The sequence below is a fragment of the Nannospalax galili genome, unplaced genomic scaffold, assembly GCF_000622305.1.
Source record: "Nannospalax galili isolate Female #2095 unplaced genomic scaffold, S.galili_v1.0 scaffold1543, whole genome shotgun sequence".
In the NCBI taxonomy this organism is placed as follows: Eukaryota; Metazoa; Chordata; class Mammalia; order Rodentia; family Spalacidae; genus Nannospalax; species Nannospalax galili.
The window spans coordinates 208,406-226,413 of record NW_008349228.1 but is presented as its reverse complement, the minus strand read 5'-3'; the positions used below and the strand labels follow the sequence as shown (position 1 = coordinate 226,413).

General features: G+C 39.1%; 1 protein-coding gene across 4 annotated transcripts in view; it reads left to right on the top strand.

Annotated features, from left to right (window-relative positions):
- Ncoa7 (nuclear receptor coactivator 7) overlaps window positions 1-18,008 on the top strand; it is a 151,220-nt gene that overhangs the window by 38,505 nt on the left and 94,707 nt on the right. Inside the window, exon 2 of one of the 4 annotated variants that reach the window (XM_017801500.2) lies at window positions 4,453-4,575. The exons of the other annotated variants lie outside the window; for them this stretch is intronic. The gene's annotated coding sequence lies outside the window, so the exon portion shown is untranslated. The remainder of the gene's footprint in view (window positions 1-4,452; window positions 4,576-18,008) is intronic. 4 annotated transcript variants of the gene reach the window in all.

Here is an 18,008-nt window from a genome sequence, read left to right as displayed (position 1 = left end):
CCAGCCCCCGCTAATCATGTTGGTCTCCCTTGGTGACAACCATGTCTCTTTAATGCTTTTAACCAGCCACCCCATTAAGGACTGCTCCCTGCCCCCTGCATTGGCCTAGGTTGAACAGCCTACATCGCAAGGATGGATGGGTGGTTATATAACTCAGCTGTGAAGCTTCTGAAGGACTTAGGCTGTCATTTGCTCCCATGTCCCACACTCTCACAAGCCACATGGCCAGGGGCTCTCTGGTTGCTTGCTTGTTTTTCCTAGTTTTAACAGTTCTAGCATGGAATATTTCCTAGCTACAGCACAGTTAGCTTTTTTTCCCCTTTTTACTATTTGTCTTTTCCTCTGAGTCCTTGGACCTTACACAAGTCAAAGTGTCCCACCTTTTTTCTCTCTCCATCTTGGTCTGCCAGTTCAGCCTTTTCAGCTCTCCCTGCCTGTGGCACATCATGCAAAGTTCACCTTCTCCTGCCTGGGGCACATCTTTTATGATACAAAATGGCCTCTCTCTTTCTCCAGGCACTTCCTTTGAGTCTAGAGAAAGTAAAAGATTTTCTAACTTTTGGGTAACCTTTAACAAATCTTCACATACCCGCAACATATCCCCACATTTACAACACAGTAGTGGCCCACACTTCTGAGAGGCTGGCCTCTTTTTAGTAATCCATTGTAAAAACCACATCACTGCTGCCATCAGTGCTCCTCTAAAACTCCTTCTCAGTTTTGTCATATCCTGCCAGGCTACGCCAATTTTGTCACTGGAATTCCCTCTGGGTCTCCTGTGCTATCAAGCAAACCATATAGCATATCTTTATGTACATTTATTAACTTACAAAGGAATGAGTACCCAGTGCCTAGCCCCACACCTCCCGCGGCACAGCTCAGAGCCCGCCATATTAGACCATGCCCCACCCATAGTCACCACTAGCATTTGCTCATGCCTCAGGAGCCAGCGATCTTGCCCCAAGTCCATAAGTGTCGGGCCATTCTGTCCTTGAGCAGCTGTGTATTCCCCAGGCCATTCGCTTCCCCATGGCGAGCAGCTTCTCTTCCAAGATGGCTCCCAGCAGCCCTGCAATATTCCACACTCTGCGGCAGGCCCCACCCCTTGGAGGAACTACCCAATTGGGAGACAACAGTCTAGGGTATTTGTTGGAAGCAGCACGAATTGTCTGACAGACATGATCTGACACCTTTCGTTGTTACTGGTACAATAAGTTTCAGCAAGACAGAACTGAGCCGTGACCAGAAAATGCTTTGTGCTTCAGCTCTGGAGCTTCTCAGCTCCACTTGTAGCTTAGCTGTTGGTGATTTTAGCAGAAATTATCCTTTTTTATTTTTTTGGCAAAGTTCCTCCTTATAGCCTATTACTGGTCTCAAATTTGCAGTCCTCCTGCCTCAGCTTTCCAAGTGCTGAAATGACAGATGTATACCACCACACCCAACTTCAGAAATTTTCCTTTCTTTCCACCCCAAACATGCATCTCAAAATTCCAATAAACAACCATCCCCCACCATCCTCATAAGTGAAGTGCAAATTTGATATCCTCCCACACATCTTTCGAGATGAATATTCCTGTGCAGGACTCAAATATGCTGCATTTATGTCCCAACTTTTTTTTCCTGACATTTGAGGTTTAGCGTGATCAGGCTCTGTCTTTCTCTTCCTTTTTCATTCTTTCTTTTCTTTTTCTTTTTTCTTTTTTTTTTTTTTTGGTCTTTTTGAGACAAGGTCTCTTTGTAGCTGTAGCTAGCCTGCTAGCCTGGAACTTGCTGTGTAGGCCAGGCTGGCCTCAATCTTTCAGAGATCCTCCTGCCTCTGCCTTGCACCACCTCTCTATGTGTGTCTTACACTTCACTCTGTATGTGTGTTATACCTCAATACTTTGCCTTCTATATTCAAAGAACTACCCTTCACCATGCTCTCCTCCTACACTAATGCCCACATCACTCTGGCAAACCCATCTTGAGTTGTAGCCCTGTCCATTGAGACATTTTCAATTTCATTTATCCTCGGCTCTCTCCTGTACTGGATACAGAAGATGTTGAGGACTATCCTATGCCCTTTCCTGGGACCTTGACATAATCAGTCTTGGGATACCCAGTAACACTATCCTTTTCTTTGCCTTATTTGTTATTATTTACAGAGTCTAGCCCCATGTGTCATACCTGTCAGTCATTTGCAATGAATAATAGTTAATGCTTGTTGAATATTTATTGTGTAACAGACCAATTTGTGTTCTCATGTAATCTCGTAATTACTTCATGAAGTAGTTCTTCTTATAGTCCTTACTGACAAAGATGTCATACCTTATACATATTACATACTAGCCCAGGATCACTTAACTGGGTAGTGGTGGATACAAATCTTAGGCCATGTGCCTCTGACCTCCCTGCCATACTCTTAATCACCATGCTGAATTCTTTAAAAGTTTTAAAAATTTCTCTATATTTTTATGTGTATGAGTGTTTTGCCTGCCTGCATGCAAATGCACCCATACATGCAATGCTGTAGAGGCCAGGAGAGGGTATCAGATCCTCTGGAAATGGAGTTATAGATGGTTGTTCGTCACCATGTGGGTGCTGGGAACTGAACATGTCCTGCGCAAGAGAAGCCAGTACTCTTAACCGCTGAGCCATCTCTCCAGCCCTACCATGCTGAATTTCATGAAACCATGTTGAGTTGTGTTTTATAGAATCTTATACATTCTCAGTGCAAGAGTCAGTGGGAACTACCAATTAAATAATATGATGATTAAATGCATTTAAGTACTAGACTGGTATGCTCTGAATTTTAGTATATAGGTGTTCTTAGGATCTTCAGAACAAACTAGAGAAACTCTGGTCTACCAAGGAGACTTTGAAAATACCTACATACCAGCAACAACGAAAGTCATTAATTGACCTTATATTTTTCTAGATTCAGTGTCAGATGCTCTAACAGCTGAAGTTCCCCTCATTTAGACACTGCTGTCGTGAACCTGGTGAGCTGGTGCTTGAGCCTGGGGCATTTTCCCTTGTTTAAAGTTCACATATAGTTTACATAAACAAAACGGTTAAGGTTCATTTTCTTTTCTGCACTAAGCTTTATTTTACTTTTTGACTATATGGGGATACATAGGATTTTTTTTGCAAGTGTCTAATGCACGTTGATCATAGTCCTCCTTCTTGCTCCACTACCCTCCCTTTTCTTTGCCCTCCCCCTTTAATTAGTCCCCTTTGTCCACTAGACAGTTTCACTTTTCCTTTCATGTCATCGCTACCTTCATAATTTTATGCATCTATAAAGACTAGAACCCACAAATGAGAGAAAACAAGATATTTTTCTTTCTGAGACTGACTTAATTCACTTATGAGGAGGATCTCCAAGTTTTGTGTTTATTTTGGTAGTATATTACTAATTCATACAGCAGCCTTGCCCACCTGTTTTCACTTTTTCCCTTTCACACATAAATCAAAATAGTAATGAAGTAGATAGTGGAGACCTGGCAAGATACAGGTTGGTCCATGGTTTGCAAACATGATTCAGAACCAAGCCAAACAATATGGGTGTGTTGGCAACAGAGATCATCCATCTCAGAGTTCTAGGGAAAGGGGTAGGTGAGAGAGTTGGTGGAGGAACTCCGGGGTTTCCTCTCAAGCAGGACAGGATCTAGTGACTGCTGAGACAGAAGGTGGTGGAAGGGGAGGAAAGGCTCTTCTCAATAAATTCTTACTTGCACATGCAACTGATTTTAAAGGTGGCTTTAAGATAGAGGGGTGAGAAGTGGGGCTTGCGAGGTGCAGGACAAGGACAGAGGTATTTGATGTGCAGAGTGGAGTGACCCAAGGTAAATTTAAATGTGGAAAAACTGTAGAAGAATATGGTTACATCAATACAATTTCTACTGTTGTTATAGAATAATTGATAGATTAGATAGCTAGAATGTAACCATTTGAATTTATGAAGCCACTAAAGGCCTATTATTCATGTTTTAAATATTTTCTAACCTGAAAAATATCTCATATTGCTGAATCACTACTCTGGATTTTGCAAAATAATTTTCACACATATTTTTAAGAATATAACATTAGTGTAAAATAGAACCAGAAAAGCTCTGCTTATGGATAGATGAAGTCATGTACATCAAGTAGAAGTCGTGAGTTTATGTCGGCAGCCATGCTTTTCATTTTTCTACACACTTGAGACTATCTGGGTTGATTATTACAACTGCATTGCATAGACAGAACAGTTTACAGCTTACAAAGGCGGGGGGTGTTTTAGAAGTTGTATAACATACAATACAGAGAAGATGAATCTTGATGTTTCAAGTTAATTTTATTGGTGCAGCAGAAAGCAAAATGCTCATTTGGTTATTTTGTTTCCAGAAGGTAATTGAAGCGGAGGCTGCCAAGGCCCTGGGGAGGAGCAATCTCCATTTCAGCGGCTCCATTTTCTTTTCTTTTCTTTTTTAGGGGAAGAGTATTTCCTTTTATTGCGCTAACTCAACAATTTTAAAAAGATAAATAGCAAGAGAATTGAATGTTTTAAGCCACTACTCCAGGCACATGGAACATGGATGTTTTTTCTTTATAAAAGTATGTATGAATTTATAAAACTGAGTTGTAAATACCTATATGTATACAAATATATAATTTTTTTTTATTTATTTATTTTTATTTTATGTGTATGAGTGTGTTGTCTGCACGTGTGTATCCTAACAGAGCACTGAAATTGTAAAATTATAAAAATAACTGGGCTATGAACCTGATATATGTAATCCTTACTTTCTTTGTCCTGTTGATTTTTAATGCACAGGAAAACCTTTCTGTAAGTTTATGTAAATAGCCATTTAGTTTTTATATTACCTGATACAGCTTAGTTACATAAGATTCCTTCCAGTTCTTTGATTCAGAAGATGAGAGAACTTATTAGAGTCTGGCAGTGATTGTGTTTGGATTTGAAGCATAGAGTTGTCTTTGTTATGGGAAGAAAGGTATGTGTTGCTTCTATCTAAGACCTTGTGTATGTACCCCACCCCTGTTATGCTGAGAGGGTAAAGTAATGAACCAAGAAAACGTGGTCCTTGCTAGAGAGTACTTTTGAAAGAGACATTAGACTAAGAAAAACACAAATGCATTAACCATTTAAATTGCAGTGTTTTCTAGGATGGAAAAATAACAGGGTGTTATAAAAAGAAATTACCAGGGCAGCAGCCACTTTAGATAGGAGGGATGTGCAAGGAAGATCTCTGGAGAGAAATGGCACTTAAATGTCATGTGATATCTTACTCAGGGTCAATACATGGCATTAGTTTTATTTAATAATTTTGGTATGAGTAGGAAATCACCAGGTGATCTATGCATTTATTATATTTTATTTAAAAATATCTTATTTGTTATTTTTATTTTTTATGTGTGTATGAGAGTATTGCTTGCATGTATGTAAGTGCACCTGTGTTGTGCAATGCCTGCAGAAATCAGAAGAGGGCATCTGATCCCTGGAACTGGAGTTATGGATAGTTGTTAGCTGCCATATGGATGCTGGGAATTGAACCCAGGTCCTCTGCAAGAGCAGCCAGGGCTCTTAACTGCTGAGCCTTTTCTCTAGCACCTATCTATGCATTAAGAAGGCAGGCTGTGGAGAGAGGAAAGGAGATTATTGTAGCTCAGAGAAACTTTTTGATGGAAAGTTTATAAGGTTGGCAAAAAGCTTTGTGTGTCTGTAAGGTAGCCAGTGCATCTTGAACAGAACACTTAAAGGAGAAACATCCAGGAAGGATGAAGAGATGCATCAGGACTGTCATGTAGAGCTGTGTGTGCTGCTCACATTTAGAAGTTTAGATTGAACAACTAGATAGGTGCCATTAACTGAAAAGGGGAAACTAGATAAAGAATTTTGAGAAGGAATCTGAATGATTTAATTTGCATGTGTTAAGCTTGAGATATTTATGAGCCATCCTGGTGGAACCACAACATTCACAGTTGGGTATGTGAGTCTGGAGAGAAAGCTGAGTGGGTTTGGGCTAAGACAGAAATTGAAGAGTTTTTTGCCCCAGCCTTGGGAAAGGACATAATTGTATAGGGAAAGTATAAAAGGAACAGAGAACAGAACTCAGGAGTGAGAAACCAAGTTGGGAAACTTCAGCAGTCTGTGGTCTAGTGTAGAAAGGGAAGTTGAATAAGCCTGGAGGAGGAGGAATCACAACAGCCAAACGCAGAGGCATTTCACAAAGAAAGGAATGACCACCAGTTGAAAGCAGCAGAGAGATAAATGAAAATAAAGACTGAAAACTGAACCCTGGAGTTGATTTCCAGTAGCCTTTCCACATGCTAATGAAAACTGAAAAATGTCCATTAAGATTGACCATTTGGAGACTGGGTAGATAGCTCAGTTGACAGCATGCCTGCAAGCATAAAAACATGAGTTCAATCCCCAGAACCTATGTAAGAAAAAGCAAGCATATGAGAGGGCAAGATTTGCCTTTCTAAAAGAGTGCATAAGTCCATAGTGAAAATGTAATAGAGGCGATCAAGTACTTATGTTGCAACTATCTCTTTGATTTTCTCACTTACCGGTATGTCTGAGAGCTCTGCACTTGTAGCCATCCTTCAGCCAGGTGGAAATAGCAATCAAGAATAATTGTAGACTATTCCAGAATGTTAGTTAAAGGAAATCTATTTCAGTTGCTTGGAAGTCTTCTAGAGAAGTTCTTGACCTTTATCATATCAGGTCCAGAAGAGTGTTGCATGAGTGTTTTGGAGGATGTAGTGGCTGTATAAGTGGATTTTCATTCAGCTATGAAGATTAAGAGGCAATCATAAGCATGCTTTGGAAATAAAGTCAGATCTCTTTTCTAGTTTGCTATTGCAATGAATAGTCTTCATCAGCAATTTCAGAGACAGTTTTTAGCTTATTGAAGATATGCATTAATTCAGTCTCCTCTGTTTTTGAATTCTTAATCATTTATACAAGGACCGTAGCAAAGTATGACTTGGAACTATTTATAAATAAAAGATTTGATTAACATGTTTTAAAAAAAAAAAAGAAAAAGAAAAAGCAAGCATAGTGGCAAGTACTTATAATGCCAGTGCCAGGCTAGGGAGGTAGAAACAGAGATCTCTGGGCTCTCTTGCCAACCAGCCTGGCCTACTTGACTAGTTCTAGGCCATGTAGAGACCCTGTGTCGGGGGAGGGGGAGGTGAAAGGTAAATGCACTTGACAACACTCCTGTTATCCCCTGGCCTCCTGACATACCTGCGCGCACACACACACGCACACACACACACCTACTTGAGGTCACTGAAAAATAATTGAATAAAAGCAGCTTCGGTGCACAGATAGAAGAAACCTGTTTTATATGAATGAGTCTAAGTTTCTAGGCAATTCTTTAGGGGCCTTGGCTGAAAGGGAAGACAGAAATCCAGGCCATGTCATGAGGGAGATGGTGGGGGTGAGGAAGAGTATTTTTAAAGATGGAGATTATCAGAGCAGAGTTGGTGGGTAATGGGGACAATCCATCAGAGACAGATCCTTCAGTAAGATCAGCCTTTTTCTATGTAATATCACAAGGATATTAGCAAGGTGGTAAAGCAGGGACTAAGCCACACTACATTGTTTTGCCCTGGCCATCGTGGGCCTATAACATGTTAGATAATTTTACTTATGTAGATTAGTGGTGTTGTGGGTTCTCTTTAATTTTGCTGGTTGATATGACTTTTCTCATTTTTACAAGCTTAGAGTAGTTTAGTAACTCCCTATATCACACAGCTAGCTAGTAAGCAAAAGGGCCAAGTCTTCTTTGTCCAACTCCAAAGCATTTATTCCTAACTACTGCCTCCCTAATATCCTCCAGATGTCAAAATAATTAGAATAATTCTGTGCCATAGTAGAAAGTTTCAATTGTACTATCTTTGGTGAAATTCACTTAGAAATGTTTGAAGTTAAATTTACAATTCTAGATTCAGAATTTAAATCCTAAAATTTAAATTCTAAAAAATAGTTTAATTTTCCAGAAAATATAACTATTAGTAAAGTGTTATTATAATATACCCCATATAGTAGGTCTAAAGGTTGTTGAAGAATTCCTGTTTTTCCATTTACTGAGGAGAACTTTTGTATGTTCTTTAAAGAAATAGATGTGTAGTTAATGCTAGGAGTTAGAGAACCTTGTTGGTATTAACTTTTCTCTTACGGATATGACATTTTTAAATAAAGCGTGACTGGATTTTAATGTATCAGCGTTTTAGTGTGCTCAGATATGCATGAATGTCAATCATTCATGTCTACTTTGAATGAAGACCTTAGTGCTGTAGGCAGTGGTGCTGGGGTAGGATTGTAGTGCCTCCTGAGAACATCTGCTTGGATTGTAGCATTGTCTTCTTCGATCAGAAGCAGGCTGCCTGCAGACCTGTTCTATTTTCATACAAGCAGCACAGAGTGACATGGTCGTGTCTGTACAGCTCTGATAACAGCAGCATATTTCTTTTTCTTCTCTCTTCTATCATTATTATTATCGCATTCAGAATTCTGAGTATCTCTAGGATCTTTCTGCTTCACAGTGGCTTAATTTTACAGATAGGGCCCATGAGGAACTTCTACCACTCTCTAAGAGTTCTAGGTCATATGGTAATTAGATAACGTTCTAGGGGCATTGAGAGATAAGAAAAATGACAGGCTGGAGAGATGGCTCAGCAGTTAAGAGCACTGACTGTTCTTGAAGAAGACCCAGGTTCAAATCCCAGCACCCATATGGCAGCTAACAACCGTCCCTAACTCCAGTTCCAGGGGATCTGACACCTTCTTCTGTACTCTATGGGCATTGCATGACACGGGTGCACTTATACACATGCAGGCAATACTGTCATGCACATAAAATAAAAATAAAATATTTTTTTAAAAAGAAAAGATGGTATTTTCTAAGTATAAGGTACATGTCAACTTTCTGTCTTATTGTCATACGTCCAATACAGATTCCATGTCTAACTTGAGAGTCAAAATCTTTAGTTGTTGAAAGACAATTGATCTAGGCCACCTGTGAGGTCTGGAACCTCCATGACATCACAAGAGGCCTTTTCTAGCCCAAACTTGAACATTTCTGGCTTTGAAAATGTCCCAGGGACTTCCCCAGGCTTCTAGTTCCTTATTTGAAAAATCTCATTAGAGAGTTTTTCAGTTTTTAATTTAAATGTTTTTCCTTTACATATTCTCTTTATTCCTACTTACTCAGTATCCTCACCTAGTAAGTTAAATCTCTCTTTTATATATTATCATTGTGACATGTATTTGAAGACAATATCATCGTCTCTGGGAGCTTTCTATTTTCTAGGCTCAGTGTCCTAAGTTTTGAAATCTTACTACCCAAAACAGAGTTTTTTGTTATTTTGCTGTTTTTAAAAAATACTTTTGAATTTCATACAATATATTTTGATCATATTTAGATTCCCCTCCTGTATCTCTATACCTCTCCTTCCTAACCTCCCAAATTCTCTCTCTCTCTCTCTCTCTCTCTCTCTCTCTCTCTTTTCCTCTCTCTCTCTCTCTCTCTCTCTCTCTCTCTCTCTCTCTCTCTCTTTTGCCAGGTTTGTGTCTCCAAAAGCCCTTTTGGTGTGGGTTCATCTAATAGTGCTGGTCAACTTAAGAGTCTCACCCTTAAATGAGACTGAACCTCCCTTTTCCAGCAGCTAGGGTTGGGGTTTCTTACCCACTTCCCTGTCCATGCTGGGATTTTGTCTGCTTTGAGCTTATGTTGGGCTTGTCTATGCTGTCAGCATTGCTTGGAGTTCATGTGAATAACTGACCAGCTACAAAACAGAGGAATTTTTCATATTCTTTACCATCTTTCCCTGACCTGATTAATGTACTTACAACAGCGTTGCTTGTTACCCTCTATTTTCTGAATTATTTCATTATTTTCATATTTTACCGTATGAATTGGAATTTTAACTTCATCTTGTTTTCCATCCATTATTCTATTCTTTCAGGAATTTTGAACCCTGATTTTTTAGCACTTTTCTCCCTGGCTTGACTGAGACATACTACCTGAACACTGTGCTTCTGTGTCCATACGCAAATGCTGATTAGAAGAAGGCTGAGTTGGAAAATTTTATATATTATGGCATATTAGTAGCATCAACACCTTGAATAACTGTTTCAATTTTCTAAAAGTACATTTTTATAAGTTCCCTTAACTCAATTCTGTTGCCCAACAATTGCCATCTCTTTTTAGAAACACAGAGACAGACATTTTCAAGGCCTTGTTGAGACCTTGGTGTGCTGTTCCATGAACTCCCTCTCAGTGTGTGGAATCTAGCAACACTATGAAAACCAGAATGTTAGTGTCTACTCATTTTAGTGCCTGTAGTGGCTTCTAGCGGCCAGTTATTCATCCTGAAATGATAATAAATGAATTGACTGATCTCTCTGATTCATTTTTGTGGGAGTTGTTATCAGGCTGCTCTGGGTGTTGTTTCTAGAACCTGGCATTTTTTGTGTGTGTTTTGATAACCAGATGGGTTTTGTATTGTTTTTCTTTCAATCTTTCCCTGTGACTCTCCAGAGATTACTTGTAATGGTTCTACAACTCAGGGTTGCTTCCTACAGGATTAGAGCTCCATCTTCTATTTCATTTTCCTCTGAGTCATAGAAGCTCTGCCTTTTCCGTTATTAACACATTTGCTTGATACAGCCATGGGCCGACTGGAGCTACAAAATTATGTCTACTGTCTTCTTCTCATAATGTTACTTCATCCAGTGTGCCCCAGGCTGGGAGCCACTTTTCCCTGCCTCTTCATCCTCTCAACATCCCTAACATTCTCTGGTACTTTTACTTTGTTTGCAAGTGTCTACCTATTCAGAGCTGCAGCTTTCCATCATTGTTCTCACAGTGTTCTGTCATCTGCTTTTTGCTTTTGTTTGTGCTAAATGATGTGTCTTTTTTGTCTATTGAGACTTGACTTTATTGGACCTTGCTTCTTGAGATGCCCTTAGCATGACTCATTTGTGATAGTGTTGACACATTTTGTTTTTGAAGAATATATCATCGTTCTTGAGGCTTTTCCTTTTTACTCAGCAGTCATGAAATTGTACTCATTTGTTCTTTAACTTAGCAAATATACAAAAGAATTTTTAGAAAGAAGTGCATAGTCTAACATAATGATATGCTGCTTATAAAGTAAATGTAATGGAGGCAAGCATTGGAAACAAAATGATTGACAAATGCTAAAGGCATATGTTCAGCAGAAAGATTGACTTCAAAAAAGTCCTCACCATCATAAAAGAAATGACATTATGCTGTATTCAGATGTGAATAAGTTTGCCATGAAGGAAGGAGGAGGTTGTCAGGCAGAGGGCAGACTATGTGAAGATAGGTAGACTTGCAGACACACATAGGTTTTGCATAAGACTCGGCCACTGAAGGATGCTTTGTATTCTCTAGACAAGTGTATCATTGTGTCGGTTCCTTCCCACTGTCCACTGGATACTTCTATATCTTTCTTCTAGTTCATAATCAAAATATTATTCTAGAAGGTAAGATGAAAGCACTGAAGACCCAAATCCACAACATTCATACTGAGAATTCAAATGCTCTGGGGAGTCCCTTCTGGTTTCTTCCGTCAATCTCTTGACCATATGCTTGACAGGTTTCTCGGAAGTAATTGTTGATAATTCTCAAACAATTCTCCACCATTTTATCAACTAAACTAACCTTCTTGGCTCAAATTTTGTTTACTTTCAATCTCTGGACAAGGGGTCCCTAAATATTACTCATTTAAAATAAATAAATAAATAAATAAATAAATAAATAAATAAATAAATAAATAAAAAACAAGAAACAAAAATCCTTAGAGATTCATGAAACTATCTCAGGATCTGTCCGTTTCTTTCTGTTTCTGGTTATGTTGCTTTGGTTAATGCTTGCACACTGGATGGGGTAATAAGATCACAAGGCCACAACCATTGGTTTTAACTAGCCATGTTTGCTATTGGTTAGTAAAGAGCCTTCAGTTAGAGCTCATGAGGATCTAGCATTTATGGACACTGAAAGATGACAATTTCTTGTGAGCTTTGACTGGTGGGCCCCTCAAAATTCCACAACCAATTAGAATAAAGCTATGTATCAATTTACCAGTCAGGGAACTGCTGCTGTACCTGGAAAATTCTTTGCCAGGACCCCCTAGAGGGAGCAAGAATCTTAATGCACTTGTTTTAAGTTATCTAAGGCTCCAAATTTCCACCCAGTGGGACTTGTGGGATCTCATCACACTGTCGTCTCAGCATAGTGAGTGGCTTCTCAGCGTTCTTTCCCCCTGCCATGTATTCTGCCCACCAAAATTCTCTTACTAGTTTCAATTTGTCTCTAGAACTTCAAAATGATTTTCTTCCTGGCGTCTTACTTTCCAATCTTGAGAAATTGTGGTTAACAAAAGCAATTGTGTTTTGTCAATTAAAAAATTTTGACTCCAATCTGTTTCCATAGATTAATACTGGGTCCTAGGAATTTGCTAATTTGAAATCATAAATGTAAGTAATTTGCATACTTTATTTATCCTCACTAAAGATAAAATGAAAAATTATGGGAAAGTTAGAAACTAAGGTAGAGAAATGTGTTTATAATGAACACACACACACACACACACACACACACACACACACAATTAAGTAAGTAAGTAGACAACATCTTAAAATCAGTAAGTAGTGGGGCTGGCCTTTTGTTTCAACCAAGGTGAAACTTAGCCCCTTGGCCTACCCATAACACTGTGGCTATGAGCAGTTTTCAAGTGACTCCTCAAACATTTTTCTTAATGGCTTGCTTGCTCAGTGGATCCTGCTATAAGACATGTTTCCAGTTTCCTCCCACTTTTCAAAACTCAGCACTGCTGCCCCAGCTCCTTCCTGTGAACACACCATGCAGTAGCTCTTAGAAGCCCTGCTTCCCTTCCTGTTTATGGGTTCTGTAACAGTTTCCTATGGAAAGACCTTTGAAAAAGTATGTTAACTGGAAACCTTCTTACTATAGTACATAAAAATCAGTGTTTGTAAGGCAAAGTGGCACATACCTTTAATCCTAGCACTTGAGAGGCAGAGACAGGCAGATCTCTGTGAGCTCCAGGCCATCCAGAACTACATAGTAAGACCCTGCCTCAAAAATAAAGAAAGAAAATGAAATGTTCAAAAAAAAATCATGAATTAAAAAACATTTGGCAAAATTATTGAGAAATTATTTTTAAAATCTTCAAAATTCACTTGCACTTTGATTCATAGTTGGAAAATATTAAAAGAAACATGGGGGCCTTTTGAAAAATAGTACACATAGATACTTGGTTTTAGCAGAGAATTCTTAAGAATCACTTAGCTATGTATCTGAAATCACCACTAGAGAAAATTAAAGTGACTGAAAAATGTGAATAATACTTATTAAACATTTGTGGTCATAATATAGTTTATTCTCTTTAAGTGACAAAGAAATTATAAGGGTTAAGGGTATCAGGGCTGGAGAGATTGCTCAGCAGTTAAGAGCACTGGCTACTCTTACAGAAAACCTGCATTCAGTTCCCAGCAGGCACATGGTAGCTAACAACCATCTATAACTCCAGTTCCAGGGGATCTGACGCCCTTCTCTGAGCTCCACAGGCATTGCATGACATGGGTACACTAACATACACACAGGCAATACACTCATACACATAAAATAAAAATAATAAAAAAATAAAATATTTTAAGAGTGTAGCTTGGTGACAGGGCACTTGACTAGCACGTGAAGGCTCTGGGTTTGATACCTAGCACTGAAAGAAAAATAATATAAGACATTTCATGAAGAGTGACTAAAGGTTTTTATTTTCCAAATAATCAATTACTATATAACTTAGATTTATTTACCTAGTTGTTCATTTTGTAGACTTTTAGGGCTAGAAAATGTCACAAATTACCCTAAGTTTACTTCTTGGAGAGGGGAGTTACTGAGTCATTAGAGGTTGCTGTTTAACCAGGGTCACCAGACTCTCAGCTGTTATAAGCCATAGACAAAGGTTTGCTCTTCGCACGTTGTACTTTCAACAGACTGATTACAGCTTAAGCTTTTCTCCTGTAAGACCTAACTGAAAACTACAGTGAAGTACACAACCTACTGTAGAAGTCAAAACACTCTATTACATTGTGACTGGCCTTCATAGACTCATGATCTAGTCCCGAGACACTCCAGATGTCCATTTGATTGCCACATGATTTAAAAAAACACCAACTTCCTACCTCCTTGCCATTCCCAACTCAACTCACTTGGTCCACATTTTGGGATCATTCACATGAAAAAAACCTTACTTTTTATGCAAATTTCAATTGTAGGACTCTTTTTCCCCTTTCTTAGGGGCTGAATAACGGAAAACAGATCAAAGTACCTTTGGGGATTTTCTGATTCATATAAAGTTAAAAGTCCAGGGTTAGATAAGTTTTAGATGTGGATAGATTAGAGGCTCAAACAGCTTCACAGGACTTGGTTTGTCACTATCTAAGCCCTCTCATTCTTTTGTCTTCTTTTCTCAGGCTTTACTTGCTAAACACTGCTGACTCAGAATCCCCTTTATGCTACAGCAAGCAATGCAAGTGTGGTTGCCAGCAGGTCTCTGAAGTCCAGAGGTATCCTCTGATTGGACCAGCTTAAATTGTGTGCCTTCTTGGAGTGAGCCCTGCAGCCTGGCAGCTGGAGAGGCTGGGCACAGTGCTTTGATTGGACAGGGCTATGCCAAGTGATGCTTTCCTTGAGCCCTACCCAGATCTGCCAATAAAGTGGAGGGGATGTTTATTGGCATTTGAGTCTTGTTGCCAAAACAAAGAGAAATATAGTATAGGGGGCCAGTAAAAAGTCTAGTATAGCTTTCTGTAGTGTGCCAGGTGCTCCACGAGACACTGCATTTAATTTTCAAAAAGCAGAAGGATATAGACTGAGGCTTAATAAGTTTTATAAGCACTGGAATATTTTAAGAATTTTTTTTGCAATCCAAAGAATTGAACCCAGAGCCTTACACAGGCTGGGAATGCATGTTCCCACTGATCCAGATTTACAGCCCCACTGGGTGTTTGGAAGCTGAAAATATACTAGTTAATGCCATTATTGAAATCATAATTTGCTAAAATAACCTTTAATGGACTTTCCTACTTGAGAGTCTGTGATTGAAAGGGTACTTCTGGGGAAATAAAATGAAAAAGATATTTTGGTTTTTAGCATAGGTAATTATTTTATCATTATAAATTATTTAACTCTTATAGTTTTAAATATTATGGCAATTTTATATAGAATTCAAAAAATTTAATTCAATGTTTAATGATATATATCCCTTAAAATTAGAATTAATATATTGATAGAGAACACCTTTTTGTTTTCATATTAATAATAATAGGGATAAAATAATTGATCATAACAGAATTTGACTTTTTTCTCTTGCTGTCGTGAAAATATAATGTATACAAAAGTTCAATATTGAGCTCATCTTTCAAGGGACACCTTGTGAGGCTGACTGGAGATTTCTTTGGCCTGATCATACAAATAGCAATGAAACTTTCCTCAGTTTCATTTTTATTTGAATTCTAGCTGATATATTCTCAAAAGAGTCTCATAAATAGTGGCCAAGGCTACACCTCAAATTAAAAGATGGACTTGGTAATATGTAAGAATCTTCCACATGGCACTGGTTTTGAAGCTATGAGGGATCATGGTGAGCAGCTGAGGCTTGGCACCATTTGGCAGGGTTGAAATCCCTGCAGAGAAGGCAGGAGGCATTGATGAAGGTGAAGCCTCAGTTATGGTGGAAACCCCAGCATATAGGAGATGCCAGCACTGTGGGAGGTCCACCAAGGGCAGCAGCAGGTGTGAAGTGGAGCGAGCCTGAACCTACAAGATAAGCTGTATGTGCTGTGGATGGCAGAACCAGAGAAGTAGAGCTGCCCAAGTTCTTTGGAGTACAGAAGATTGGACGCACGGTTAAGAGAATTCAGATTATTTTAAAGAGACATTAAACTTTTAAAGCATTGGAATTTTAAGGAAGGTGGGACTTTAAAGTTCTGTGTTTTATGCTGTGATATTAATGTGATACCTTGGGGATACACACACACACACAGTCTCACAAATAGTTAAAATCATATCTGTGTTCCCCTAACTGATAAACTATTGTTACCATTCCATTTTTTTTCATAAACTTCCTTTAATTTCAACCAAAGTAAGACTTAGCTAAGTTTTCCTGTGACTTTATCTAGGAGCACAGAAACCCACAGGAAATTTGGAAATCCCAGGTTGTAAATGTTTGAGTTAAATAACAGTTAAATAACGTGTATTAAGATTAAAAGGAATTCCCATGAGTAAACCTTTGAGAAATTCCCTTGCCTTTTATCAACAGCTACCAAAAATCAGGAGGACAGCAGGCAGTATATATTTTCACATGGAGCATCCACACCTTCAGTGTTCATTACAGTGTACTTGGATCTTTTGAAAGGGCTCATGACTAAGAAATATATGCTAACTCATGGATCTCCTCCTCCTTCTCTTCCTGCTCCTCCTTTCTTCCTCCTCTCCTCCTCCTGCTCCTCCTCTTTTTCCTCTTCCTTCCCCTTTCTTCTTTAAGTCTTTATCAGTCTGACTTCATTCTTTTGTGCTGTATTTGCATATGGTTCTCTGGCAAAATCGAGCTGTGTGTTTTCTGATTCTCTGCTATTACCTGGGTGTCGATAATTTAATTCAGTTCCGATGTTAACTACCCTGGGTTAGCTTCAGGTTCCACAGATTTGAGTGCTCGGTCCTATTAGACGGCCCTTGTTCCAGATGCCTGTCAGAAGTTCCAGGTCTTCAGGCTACCAGGCTTCTGCCCAACTTGGCTAAAATTTTGGGGTTTCCATCCTCAGGCTCCCTATTTCCGTGGAAGGACTTAGGTTACCTGTATTCACTTATACACAGGTTTGTTACAAAGGGCACAGCTCCAGAACAGCACAAGGGAAGAAATGCATAGGGCAAGATGGTTGTGGCACCATGCTTCCATGCCCTCTCCAGATCTACTGCCCTCCCAACTCCAATGTGCTCAGCACGCTAGAAGCTCTCTGGACTTTAAAAGTTTTTTGGTGGAGATTTCTTTATGTATATCTGATTGATTAAATCATTGGTCACCATTGTTTGAAGTCACTTTCAGCATCTCTCTTCTCTCCTGAACAGGAAGTTGGGTCCATGGAGCTGGACTTTCCAGTATTCTAAGTGGACCTTAGATTTTTCTGGTGGTCAGCCCCCATCTTGAAGCTCTCTAGGCATCTCTCCCTCCTCAAGCTTTGAGTCACCCATAGAATAGAAGACACTTCTCACCGAGGACAGTCCAAGTGTTTTAGGCTATCTGTACCAGGAACTGAGCAGAGATGAAATATTTATTTTTAATTATTACACAGGTATTCTTTGTGGTTGGATAAGAGGAAAGTAGTATCCCCAGGAGATGACCCCTAATGGCCTGACAAGAGCAAAGTATAATTGGGTGGTCTTCATCCTCTAGAGACAGGCCATCACAAGTATGAAAGTAAGGCCAGGATTTTCCTGAAAAAAAAAAAAATCTGTTTTGGCTTCTCTCTTATACACAAGTGAATTATCCTTTTCCCAGAGTTGTATATGAATTTTAAGAAAAAATTTCAGAACAGGTTATTCCAGTCTCTTACTTTGATCCAATTTTTGGTCAATGTCACTTACCAAGGAAAATGTTTGACATATATCGGTTGGAAAAAATAGAGCTAAATCATGATGTGAGCATTTTGGATACAAATTGAAGGTGTCTGCCAAACTAACCTTTAAAAGTTTTATACTTATTCAACTATACACCCACTTCCCAGATGGCACCCACCCATAGCCTCCCTCCCCCTGACTAGAGCCCTTATACTCTGATATTCCTGCTACTGTCTGCTGTTTTGTCGGAACCCCCAGCCAATGTTCTGTGTGATACACACACACACACACACACACACACACACACGCACACACACACACACACACACAATCAACAAATTTAAAATGTAT